A 13289-nucleotide genomic window follows, 5' to 3' on the forward strand; every position below is an offset into this window, starting at 1 on the left:
GCAGGTGGTAAAGGTGCAAGACTATACGCAGGTGCCTTCAGACCTCACAGAGGATCGACATCAAATCCCACTTCGTAAGTGATGATGTCAGTGTTGTAGCTGCACTTCACATACCTGAACATGGAAAAAAAGACAAGTCAGGCCCAACCCAGTAGTACCATTTTGAATAGATTTGTAGCTCCTCTCATTGCCTTACAGTTTTATGGCCAGTGAGGTTCATGTTTATAGACTTTTTCTCCATGAAGGTTAGAAATGTTAATGTATTTAATAAACATGGAGGTCAGAAAAATGTACCTAGGTTGAAATATAGGACTTAAAACATTAAATATTGCAAGTTCAGAAGAGCTGGCGACCAGAGCTGAGAACCCTGTGAAGGTCAGGTCTCTCTCCGTTCCAGTGAACTGTCTTGGTGAAATACTCACAAATTATGTTTATCCCCCAGTCCCAAAAACTTTAAATGATGGCTTGTGAGAATATTCTGGATGTTACACGGTAGTTTTGGGCCATGCAGGCACATGTACTGCTTACTGCAGTGTCGTGGTTTAACCCCAGCCAGGAACTAAGCACCACGCAGCCGCTCGCTCACTCACTCCCCCCCCACCCAGTGGGATGGGGGAGAGAATCGGGAAAAAGAAGCAAAACCCACGGGTTGAGATAAGAACGGTTTAATAGAACAGAAAAGAAGAAACTAATAATGATAATGATAACACTAATAAAATGACAACAGCAATAATGAAAGGATTGGAATGTACAAATGATGCGCAGTGCAATTGCTCACCACCCGCCGACCGGCACCCAGCTAGTCCCCGAGCGGCGATTCCCCGCCCCCACTTCCCAGTTCCTATACTAGATGGGACGTCCCATGGTATGGAATACCCCTTTGGCCAGTTTGGGTCAGCTGCCCTGGCTGTGTCCTGTGCCAACTCCTTGTGCCCCTCCAGCTTTCTCGCTGGCTGGGCATGAGAAGCTGAAAAATCCTTGACATTAGTCTAAACACTACTAGCAGCAACTGAAAACATCAGTGTGTTATCAACATTCTTCTCGTACTGAACTCAAAACATAGCACCGTACCAGCTACTAGGAAGACAGTTAACTCTATCCCAGCTGAAACTAGGACACGCAGCCTTGCCGGCAGGAATTTGGTCAATCATAGTAACTGGTGGTAAGCCTGATCCTTACTTCAGAGAGCACTGCTGAAAAAGTTGAGGGGTGCCCGTGCTTCCCTGTGAGGAGATAGAGGCAAGTCGTCCAAGAGTGCTCCAGGACAGCACCCTTAAGGGAACTGCGCAAATATGTTCCCTGAAAAGCTGTTTAGCCATTGGCCAGATCCTGGCTGGAAATACTGTCCCTGCTCATTGCAGCGGGGTTGGACTAGATGACCTTTAAAAGCCCCTTCAAACCAAAACCATTCTATGATTCTAATATTCCTCATTTTCCAGTGAAATTGTTAATAGCAGCCGATTAGAAGCCTCTATGCCAGTTCTGTCCCTGTGCTGGTGTTTGTTGTGAGGCTGGGGTTCAGTTGCCCAAGGTAGGTGCTCAGTACCTCCTGAGATGTCCTGGGAGACCTGGGGCATCTGTCCAGAGCTGGCTGGCAGGACTCGGGGGAAACCTGAGACCAGGAGCGGCAGCCTGAGGCCAGGCAGGCTATCTTACAGCATCTAAAATGATGGCTTGAACACCTGCGTTCAGGCAACTGAATCCCACCCTGGATAACCCCTTTAAAGGGAAAATGAAAGAAAGTGATGGTGGTGGTGTTGCAACTAATATTATTCAATGTTTATATCATGGTAGGGCCCAAATAATGTGACCAGCGTGAGTTCTTGCGTGCAATGTTCTTCACAGGCTCAGGCTGCCTGACATGAGGTTTACAGTAGCAGAAAAAAAGTGATGCAACGAGAGTGAGAAGAAAAAAAACAGTCTGTTGTTTCAATTTTTGGCTCTGGATTTGGCCCTGTACATTCGATTTTATATTAAGACTTCACTAGGCATCTCTAGGTGTCTGTGTCATTGTAATCCATGAAGATCTGCTCCGAGTGGTCCAAGCAGCCTCGGGGCTCCTCAGCGGAGGAGAAGTGTCTGCTCTCAGGTGAGCTGAACTGCTCCAGCTGTGCTGCCTGTGTGGCCCAGGTCTCTGTGGGTGACAGTGGAAGCTGAACATACAGCTCAGGAGTGTACCCTACAGCCAGACATCAACATTAACACCCCTTAATCCCAGGCTGAATCCTACCCTAAAACGGCCGTGTCTTTACCTGGAAGCCCAGCCATCACCTCTATTTGGATACTTTTTTTGGGAAATGACATACTGTTGCAGACAGGAGAAGTTGTTCAAGGAAACTTGAGGCTATAACGTTGAGCACTCCACAGTTAGGAAATAGCAGTTTGATTGCCCATATAGTTCTAATGCCACCTCTTTTTGTATAAGTATCGAGTTGCAGATTTCAGTTCTTTCACTCTCTTACTATTTTTTTTTTCCTGAAGACCTTTGCCTCATCTGGTGCAGGGGGTGGAGACTAGTGAGTTAATGATGAGCTGGTGGTGATTTCATTTGAAGTCTGAGCGCCAAGCCTTATTTACTGTGTAGGATTCAAGCCCTACAATGGAAACAGAATGATTAATTTCCTCATGAGCTTCTCTGTGGCAGTCATTACCATGGTTTCTGGGTGCTTCAAAAATACTAACAAGTTTACTTTCACAACATCCCTGTTGAGATGCAGTAATAGGCAAGACTAGAAAGATAGAGTTGTCAAGAGCCTTGAAACTAAGTGCAAGAAACTGGAATTTGATATAGGAAGAGCCAGTGGATGGACTCAAAGAAAGGAAAGATGTAAACAAGCAATAGGCATCAAAGATATTCTTAGCAGATGCACTTTATGTGGGTTAGAGGGTCTTAGAAAAGTGCTGATTACTCTAGGATGGAAGTTGAGGGTCTAAAATAGAGCCTTGTTTGTCAAAACAGGAAGGAAATCATTTAAAGGAGAAATGTGACACAGAAATAATAAGATTTGGAGAGAGGAGGCATGGGCTGTCACCAGGCAGAGGCCCTTTTTCTGTCCTTCACAGCAAATTCTGCAGCGGCTGGGGGTGTGCTGCCCTTACAGACAGTAGCGAAAGGAGCTGGATTTTCCCTGCCCAGGCGCGAAGGCTTTTAGGTTGGGCAACGCTTCGCCATCGTTTCGAAGGCAGCATTTCTTTGGGAGCCACCTGAAACACAGTTATTATCTAGTAAGATTCTTTGGCTTATTGACCACATCTACACACAGAGAAATTGCCACAATTTCACATACAGTGATTCACTGTGACAAAGAAAACCGTAATTATTCACCGTACAAACTTCACCACACGCTAACATGGCTCTTGTCGGCGTGGCTTTTTGGCACCCCTTTTAATCTGCGAATACAACATCACAGAAATAGCCAGTGGAGCAGGCAAAGGTGATTGCTCCCGGGAGGATCCGAAGCGCTTGGAGGTGGAGCAACGTGCTGGCTGTTGCTTGGGAGACCCTGGGCTGAGCATAGGAAAGGTCGCCCCTGCCCCAGCCTTCCTCTGCGCTCAGCCCTATTTTTGGTCCCGCAGCTGAAGATCATCAGTGACTCATTGTCACACAACGATTCAGAAAGGGAAAATGCGAAGGTTTGCTGATGAAGAGAGCATCACCATGAAAGCAGTTGGCTCCCAAATGCGTGCATCTTTTACCCCTGAGGAAGCAGGGGGTGAAGTTTGTGCCTCCTTTCTCCTGAGTTGTTGTGCAAGTTGTGAACAGCCCATGCTTTCCCTCTTACAGCTCCAGAAAACCTTCCTGTAATATTTCAGCTGTAAAGTACTGTTACACATTTTAAAGGTGGGACTGTAGCTATTCTGCCTTCTCAGGCTTAGTGCCATCTGAATTGTAAATATTCTCCCAGCTGTCTTCTGAAAGCCAATGCCAGCCCTGGTATTCCCATTAAAATAATTCAAAGGTTTACATTTACTTTAATGTACGTGTCCAAATGTAAGTTGGGAAATGCCTGGATTTCATTGTAGCTCATAACCAGCTACGAAAACCCTGCAGAATACCAAGGGGTTGTAAAAGTCTGAGGATGATATGAAGGATTTCTAGCTGTTATAACTATTGTTAGTTAATTTATTTCCTTTCTGCTGTGAGTCCAAAAGCAAACCTTAACCAAAGAGGGAAAAAAAGTAACCAAATATGAAACACTATTTATATAGCTATGGATACATCTGGAACACACTTGGGGAATTGGAGCGAATAGCAATCTTTTTAAAGCCTGCTTAATGAAGTGGTTCACAATATCAAGTCCCTTATCTAAGTTGTTAAAGAAGTCTTCAGTCTTTTATTGGAAGCCATGAAAATATTAGTACTTTTACAATGAGCCTAAAAATATGACAAACAAGAATGAATGGTATGATTGCTAACTAATTTCTCTGTGGTTTTGGAGCTGGCTAACAAGATAGATAAAAGCCAAGTACTTAGTAATGATTTGCCATGTCTATTATTATTTTTATTTTTAATCCATAGATAGATTTTGGAGAGCTTTGGAAACAAGCACGCCTGAGTCAGCATCAGGCAAATGTCAGAAAGGGCCATGTATGTGGCACATGCTAGCAAATAGCTGTGGCTGGTGGGGAAAAGAGAGCAATCATTTAAACAAATGGGGTAAACCAGAAGTTTTTGATAGGATGATGATATAGAAGACGAGCAATCATTTTACACATGCAAACCTAATGGTTGTTACGTGAAGTTTTAAAATTATACTATGTAGAATTTTAAAACTTCATGGGGAGGAAAGGGGATGAGATCCACAGGAGAGCGTCTCCATCATATTTAACACTACAATACCCAACAATAGAGACCGAAGGGCTGCAGTGGGCAGGTTCCCATTCACAAAGTCCGTATGAAACAGCTTGCTTTATTGCAATGATGGGTCAGTCTGTCTCAAAGTAGCTGATGCTGGCAAAGATGCCAGGTAGATTTTGTGATAAACTTTTACCAGCCTAAAACCAGGCTCCTAGGCTTGGTGGCATCTTGAAGGCTTCAGAATGGCTTCTATCAGATTATCTTAAAATTGAACAATTTCCATGCTAATAAGATGAGAAAATTCTGGATTTACTGCTGTTGTCTGAGGTTTCTTTTTAGCACGAGGAGTAAACAGTAGATTCTGTGACCACTTTTACTTGCACAAATGTAAGGGCATGCTTTTCTCATTGAATTGTAAGTCAGGAAGAGGTTAATTCATCATCTAAATTAGACAGCTTCTCAGCTCTACAGACAATCTTGTATTCTACTGTCTTTTGGTGGCTGAGGAGATGGGAAGAGGGAGAGGAAACTGGGGTGAGGAAGCAAATGATAAATAAAATACTTAATATTCAGGTAAACGTGTTTATAAAATCATAATTTGTACAGCCCTGATTACTAACATCGATGATTAAATTTCACTGATACCAAAACACGGCTGGAACAACTCCAAGGAGACACAAGTCGTTTATTTTGGCTTGAGTACTTCCCTGCAGCCTGCTAGATGCTGCTCTCTGGGGCAGTCTTTCCGTATGCACCGTGCCACTCAGCAAGGCAAAAAATGTTGAAGCAGAATGAGTCGTCCTGCAGCATTTCTGCTCACAAATCTTACTAAACTTCCCTGTTTCCATCCAGATTCAAGAGAGACGGATGCTGCAAAGTAAAAATATTTTTAGGGAAACGAGTTTGAGGCAGCCCTGGCCCGAGCAGCAGCCTCACACCGTGCCCCTTATCTGATTCCCTGCTGCTGGGAGGTGCCAGGGCCAGTTATTAATTGCACATCCCCAAACTTATGTGCTGGGGTTAAAATGACAACTTAGGTGTCAATCACCCTGATTTTGATCTGGTATAACAACGCCCCAAATAAGGAAAGGCCCAACAAAGTCCCCGTTTAGCTGGTTTTTCATTCTCGCTCTGTGTGTAATCTCTGTCAAACAGAAGTGCCTTTTTTAACTGTAATCTAAGTCTATTTGCCTCCGTACCGGAGTTGAGGGTAGCTCATGTCATCAGGCCACTGCAAACAGAAGCAAACGAAGCTTTGTTAGGTAAGTAAATATTTTTTCTCTTTGACATGTGAATGAAATGAAATAGATATGAGTGATTGACTGACACCAGAGATGTCAGACCCCTCGGATGCCCCCCTTCTGGCCTCGTTTAGTCAGCATTTTGTTCCATATGTATTCAAAATATCATTAGTTTTTGTTTATCCAGAACTCTAAATGAGAGAATGATGTTTGTGATTTAAAGTGCTCATCCTTCCGCTCCTTTAACCTCCCCATCCTAAGCAGGGTGTAGTCAGCCAGTTTAACGTTCAAGCCAAGTGAATCACGCCATGAGCTTTCAGTGGCACAATTACGTCATCTAACGCAGATATACCATGTTTCTAAAACATCTAGTGCTCCCTACTTGGTACTTCATCTCCTAGCAGCCATATATGAGGAAGCAGAAATAAATCATCCACTTTGCATTCAGCAAAACATCTTTGCGGAGGACTGAAGTTGAGCTCCTACCTTATTTGCCTTCGGTTTGCTTCTGCAGTTCAACCTCCCTCTGGTTGTTCTGATGAATCTCCAGCAGAGCCGGCTGCTCCCGCACGCGATGATGTGCACCCTCCTGTTCGTGCAGTCTGCCATCTCACTAGGAGAGGATCCAGCAATGAACGTTTCGACCATAAATATTCCTGTTTTTTTTTCCTGGGGAAAATTGAAAGAGACTCTGAAGAGATCTTCTGGAAGAAGCTGCAAAAAAGACTCTGACATCTTTCTTCAAGGGGTTGCCCATGTGGCACTGTTGTTGATTTTAGTTATGTATTGTTACTAGAAGAGAGACGTGAGATGTCCCATCCAGTCTTGCTGTATTTATACATCAGGGAAACGTACATAATTCTGTTGTTTGTGCCCCTTTCTTCTCCTTTTGCAGAATCCTCGTTGATGATCGATTGCTCCCAGCTACAGGGAAGGTCCCCGTTGTGTCCTGAATCATTCCTCTGCAGACACTTCTGTGCTTGCCTTGATGGATACGTGGTGGTAGTGCAGTATTGCCGGCATGCTCGGATGACTCCTGGATCCCCCCGTGGTCACAAATCTGCCTCCTTAGTTTCTCTAGTTTCCAGTTCCTGACCACCCACTCTTCCTTTTCGTGGTGTCTGGACGTAGCTGTCCAAGCGTACGTGCTTTCTGGAGATGCTATGTGGTGCTGAAACAAACGCCTCCAAGCTTCGCTGTGTGTCGCCAACTCAGCCATCTCTTCTGTGTTCTGGCAGAGAGGAAACCCGGACCCTTCTTTCTTCCTCCGTGTTGGCTACTTACTGTGGAGCCCTATTTAAATAGAAAGACTTGTACATTCTTCAGAATTCCCTCTCCATCCCCTTGCTTAGAGGTTTCCTCACAACCACGGGGTGGCTGTGGTGGGGTTGGGCAGCATGGGACATCCCTCCACCCGATTCCCCTGCCGCTGCGTGGGGCAGCTGCCTGCCACTCTGCCCTGGCAGGGACATCCACAGCGGAGAACCTGTCCCTTAATTGTCACATCTGCACTGACAACCCCTCTGTCGGCAACCTGTCCTTCGTCTGACCTTCAGCGCTCGCCTCTGTGGTGACAGCACATCTTCCCATTGTTTTCATAGAAACACGACGCACCTGCGCAGTGTCGGCAGTGTGGCAGTAATTTAGCAATTTGTAGATTACTGATTGGCTAAAGTGGGAAACAGCTCATGCAAACAGCAGAAATTCTGAAAAATGTAGTCAATTTTTGATTTAGGATTGTTGAACAGCTCTTAAACCTCAATCGTATACGCGTTGACAACAAATATGCCACATGCCAAAAATGCTGCTGGATCAAAAGCCACAAAATAATGATTCCAATGTACTCGACAATCCCAATCCTGCCCCTTTGGCAACAGCACGGCAAAATGAGTAAGAGTTCGTAATCCTATCTGCTCCCGATCCAGGAATTTTTCAGGGACTCTTGCGTTGTATTAAGGAAAAATACAGGGTTAATCTCAGAGATTAATACTATTATAGCAAGAGTTTTTATTGAATTTGTCACAAGAACGCACTATTAAATTTTTCTAAAAATTATAGACAACTATTAATACATTATACTTTCCCATGGTTTTAAAATTGTACACGTAACATACCGTCCGTTCTTTTTTGTTTAATATTCTACCACTATTTAAGTTAAAAATGATCTTTCAGCCATCCGCCAAGCATTAAGTGCTGGGGAAAGACAACATAAAGACAATCTACTAATTTGGCAAATGTATTTGAAAGGACTTGAAGATGAGGCCCTCCTCTGCTGCCAAGTGCTTTGGAGGTGCTTTACACACAGCCACGGGAGGGCAGTGGATGACTTGTATATGTGGTTTCTTTCTAGTTTTTATCTGTTTTTTAATCGTTTCGTTTCCCTTCCACCAAGCTCCTATCTTGTCAAGAAATAAAAATTTGACGCTGATGCGAGAAAGGGGATTTGATTTTCATTTCCCTCTGCGGGTTTGGCACATTTTCTTCATATTCTTGTTAGTTCAGCTTATCATCAGTGTGTGGAGAGCATGTGATACCGTCCCTGGTATTGCACGCAGGGCAAGAGGGGAGCGGGGGAAACGTGTTTGTACAACTCCTGTGTTTACACAACTTTCAAAGTCAGGACTTCCTTCCAAGAAAAAAATAACAGGGAGCCCACAAACAGTTTAATGGCTATCTGCGGTGCTCACAAGTTGTCCTAGATGCACTCCAAATTATTCCTTCTTCATTGAAAGACCTGACCCACGTTCAGCACAGGTTTCAGCCAACAAGCAGTTTAATAACAAAATTATAGCTATAGACGCTCCTGTGGTTTGCTAATGGGCTGTTATATCTTCTTGCCTTAAGTTTTTGCTAAGCTAGCAAAGGGTAAAAGTTGTAATTATAATGAGAATGAAACATTTTTGGTAAAAAAAAAATGAAAACAGGTCTCATCGTGATCGGTGTTAGTGGCCAGAGGGTCTCTGTGATGGACAAAAGACAACTAAAAATGTCAGGACAAGCTCTCCAGACAGACCCTGTACCCCGATCAAAGGTATAGAAGTTGGCAAATACTCAGGATCAGAGGAAGTCCGGCCTAGCAGCAAGCAGAAACAGCCACACACCATCTCGACAAATGCTCCATAGAGACCGAATAACAGTTTTACAGTTCACAGCAGAAGTGATGTTTGAAACATTTGGAAGCAAGTTAGGGAGAACAAAGGCTGTTTCTGTGGCACACTGAGTGCGGGGAGGAGAGGAGAGCATCCGCAGCCTGCCAAGGCGGTATGAAATATATGCCTGTGTCTCAATATGCCAGAAGCTTCTGGGCTTTATTCCCAGAACTCCCACTGGCGTGTATGACCTTGTGCTAGTCACCCACGCTTGCCATGCCTCAGTTTCCCTATTGCAAAGTGGGGACAAAAGTACCTCCGAACGGCTGTCAAAGAGCTGATTTTGTAACTTTTTGATGCCAGGGAGAGGGTGCCTATTTGTATTTGAGTAGTACCAGCTCTCAAGCATTTCAGAGCTTTTTGATATTAGCAGTAGAGTAACCAGTCTTTGTGTTGAGGCATTGCAGAAAAAGAAAGTCGCAGCAGAGGCAAAACTCACGTTTCCCCAAGCACAAGCTCCATCAGCTAATTATAGAAAAACATCCCCTAGTAGCTGACAAGGTAGGAGCTATGCGACTTGTGCCAAAGTAGTTTTGACTCCATGTAACAGACAGTGTGTATATATACTGGCCAGATGCATACCAGTAGGTTATTGACCCATCATTTCAGCTGCCAGGTTGGCTGGTCACCAGTTCCTCATGCAAGGTTCAGCGTGCCCACGCCGACAGGAGAGGACGCTCAGATGGCACTGGAAAAGCAAAAGGAGCCTGACCCTTAACCGTGAAGGCCAGATGAGAAACCACAGGGTGACTGATGAAAATCTCTATTTGGCCAGCCTGATGCTTGCTGGGTCAGACTCCACATGCCCACTGTGAGTGGATTGGACTCGCTGTGTAAGTACATATGTGATTTATCTCTCAGCGGTTTTACATGGATTTACAAATCTGGCTTATTTTGCATGGGACTACATGATCTGCCTTGGGTTGCAACACATTTCTTTCAGCTGAAGGCTTGGATTACAGTACATGCAAAATTGCATGTAAACTTCAAGAAACAGGATTTCTCCGTACTTGCTTTCACTATTTCTCCATTGCTTTCACTATTCACTTATATCAAATGGAGCCGCCAGGCTCGTACCCAGCAGTGGTCTGTGTGCGCAAACCCACACACAGCCCACCAGTAACTGATTTTTGGGGGATGCAGGAAGAGCATTTCTGTTAGCAGATTCTGTTCCCTTTTCTGATTGGTTTCCTCAATAGTCAGGGCAATAAGTTTGTTGACAGAAACATCTCCTGATAAAGTAGGTTCTAAATGACTTTTGTATCACAACAGGAAGGAATTCAGAAACCGTATCTGCAGAGATGCTTGTTCATGTTACCTCCTCTGAACAGTGAGTGCAGCATGGGGGTGGTGACCATTTCAACTGTTCCAAATATTGAATATCGCATACTGTCAGCTGGCTCCTTGTGATCTACCTACCAATAAGTAGACATCTCCTTTTTTTTTTTAAAATTTTTTTTTTTATATACATTTACTCTCTGGAGCCTTCCCCAGCATCTCAACAACCAGTTCTAAAAACTCAGCTCCTTGCTGTGAGGTCTTGGCAGCCCACTTGGCCTCCAAGTTCTCTATTTATAATGTAGAAACAATGCTCTTTCATTTTTTCCCTCTTCTGAGGAAAAGTACACTGGAAACTGTGAGTTTCCCATGTGCTGAGATAAAGAGAGACATACGAATGCCTACGGTAAATATTTTTTACTTTTTCATACTGAGTGCTGTTATCTTGGGAGCAATGTGTAAGCACATAGAGAAATGGTGCTGTGTAGAAGGCTGGAAACCTGCCGTGGTGTGTAAAGGTCCTACCTGGAACATACCTGCAGAGTACCCACTGAAGGAGTACTGAAGTTTCTCCTGTAAGAAACAGTTCTTGCTGCATGAAAGGGAATTATTGCCTATGGCTGGTAGGCCTGTGTCAAGTGAAGGTGGAGGGAAGTAGTACATAGAAATGACAAGTTGCTTCCAGAGCAGGATGTTAATTTTGGCTTGCTGTCCCAATTCATAATGACTTTTAACCTTTTGCTATTTGAGCATTACCTGTAAATTATTCAGTTACACACCAGATCTTCTCAACTGAGTTAGGACAGTCACTTGGATTGTGAGAGACGATACTTCAAATTTATTCTCTAATTCAAACCTGATCCAAACTCAAGTGTTTCCACTGGACTGCTGTGTGGTCTGTAGCGACGTGTTCCCAGTTTCTTCTGCTGAAGCTGTTCTGCTTTGCATAAGTGCTCTGTGGGTCCATAAACACGTTCGAGGCAGGGATGTGCTCTCCACAGTCCCCAACACAACAGCTGTAGGTTGAGGAAGAGGACAAAGAAAATGGATTGCATGTTCATGTTCAGCCTCATCTGCCCTCCCAAAACAGCATCCCCTCACTGCCATTCTCTGAGAGACAACGAGGGCCCAGACGGACCACCGGGGCTTTAGGGCACTGCTCTGAACAGTGGAGGGTTTCGGTTCAGCTCTGTGCTCTCACAGAAGCACAGCCATCCCCGTATCAATACACCCCAACCTTCACCAGTGCCTTCAGCACCAGGGCACAAAGTCCTCCCTATCACGACCTGCCCCTTCGCGGGAGATATTTTTTGATGATGACTTCCCCCCAGTGATCTAGTCTTTACCAAAAATGACCCCAACTGCAGCCTAATTCACTGGAAATGCTGAAAAAATGTTAATCTGAGTCAACACAAAGGAACATTTTGGTTCTGAGAGCTGTTCCTGTTGCCTGTGGAGATGAAAGCCAAATGCTTCTTGCAGGCTATGAAGTGGAAGTGAGTGGTGGAAGGGGAGAGAGGGACATGAGGTTACCAAGATCAGCTAGTCTACACTAAAAAAGTTTTGAGACAAGTCTGATTTTGATGCTGTTGTTATTTTTAAGCCACTAAATAAACAAGAAATATTAATGACATCAGTAATCCCTCCTGGACATATGCCTGGTCATTAACTTCTCTTATTTTCCTAAGCAAAGGCAACAGCATCACATTGTGTTGATGTTTTTTCAAGAAAATATCACTAGCAAATAATCCTCTTAAGGAAGTGCAAGTGGCTGGAGGCAGTGCTTGGGGCTAAAAAACACAAAGTGGACTCAAACCAAAACAACTGCTACCCTCCATGCTACTCTGCTGCTGGGCCACCGTCAGAATACTAATACAAAGAGGTCTGGTTAGCCAGGCGCTGGTTCACAAAACAAAAGGTTTTGACCCCTTTTGATTGAAAAGAGCTATGTTTGATCAGTGAACACTGTCATATCTTATAAAGGGTAGAGGATAAATCAGGTGGCAGGTAATTATAGTGTCAAAACAGTAGTTCAAGTCCATCCCTGCTGCATGCCAATGGAATTCTGATACATTTGACCAAATTTATTCAGTATTTTTACCTGCTACGTCAGCCCCGGTTCAACTTCCAACAAAAGTGGTGCTAGCTGGTTTCCAGTGGTTCTTCAAAAGTTTTTTTGAGGTGTTCCCAAACTTGATTGCTCTACATAAGCCCAATTTTAATGGAGCAAATTTATAAGGCCAATGAAAGCTATGTGCTTAGTTGCTTTGCAGTCTCTTTGTCTTCACATCTGAAGAGGGTTCTAAGGACAATCCTTGTGCAGAAATAGGCCTTGCTGACTATTATGACTTTCTGAAAAGTCACAGATGTATCTCAAGAGCCTGATGATAAGCTTTACAGGTGAAAGCTGCAAAGGAAGAGTAGAAGGAATAAGGTTTTCTATTACCTTGAACTGATAGTCATCACCAAGTCCATTTCAAGTGAAGAATGCATTTAACCTTCTTGTTTTTAAACAGTTTTGTTTATGCGCCCTGGTACTTAAGCACAGCTCTTTGCTGGAGACAGGTCAGAGCTCCAGGCAAAGTTCTTCAATTCTGGTACTGGGGGCTCTCTTAAATTTTCATTTAGATTATTTGGGCAGTCTCAGGCTCCTCTGGGCTGTTTGCTCAGATGTGTTATCTAAAAGCTACCCTCATTACCTGTTTTTTTCCTCCCCTTTGTAACATTCCCTTTGATTCTAAATTGAAAACCATCCTCATCCTCTAGAACGTCTGATTCTGCTCTGTCAGATTCATTTCTTACTATGTAGTCAGTCCTGGGGCT

This window comes from Aquila chrysaetos, chromosome 2, assembly GCF_900496995.4.
Source record: "Aquila chrysaetos chrysaetos chromosome 2, bAquChr1.4, whole genome shotgun sequence".
Lineage (NCBI taxonomy): Eukaryota > Metazoa > Chordata > Aves > Accipitriformes > Accipitridae > Aquila > Aquila chrysaetos.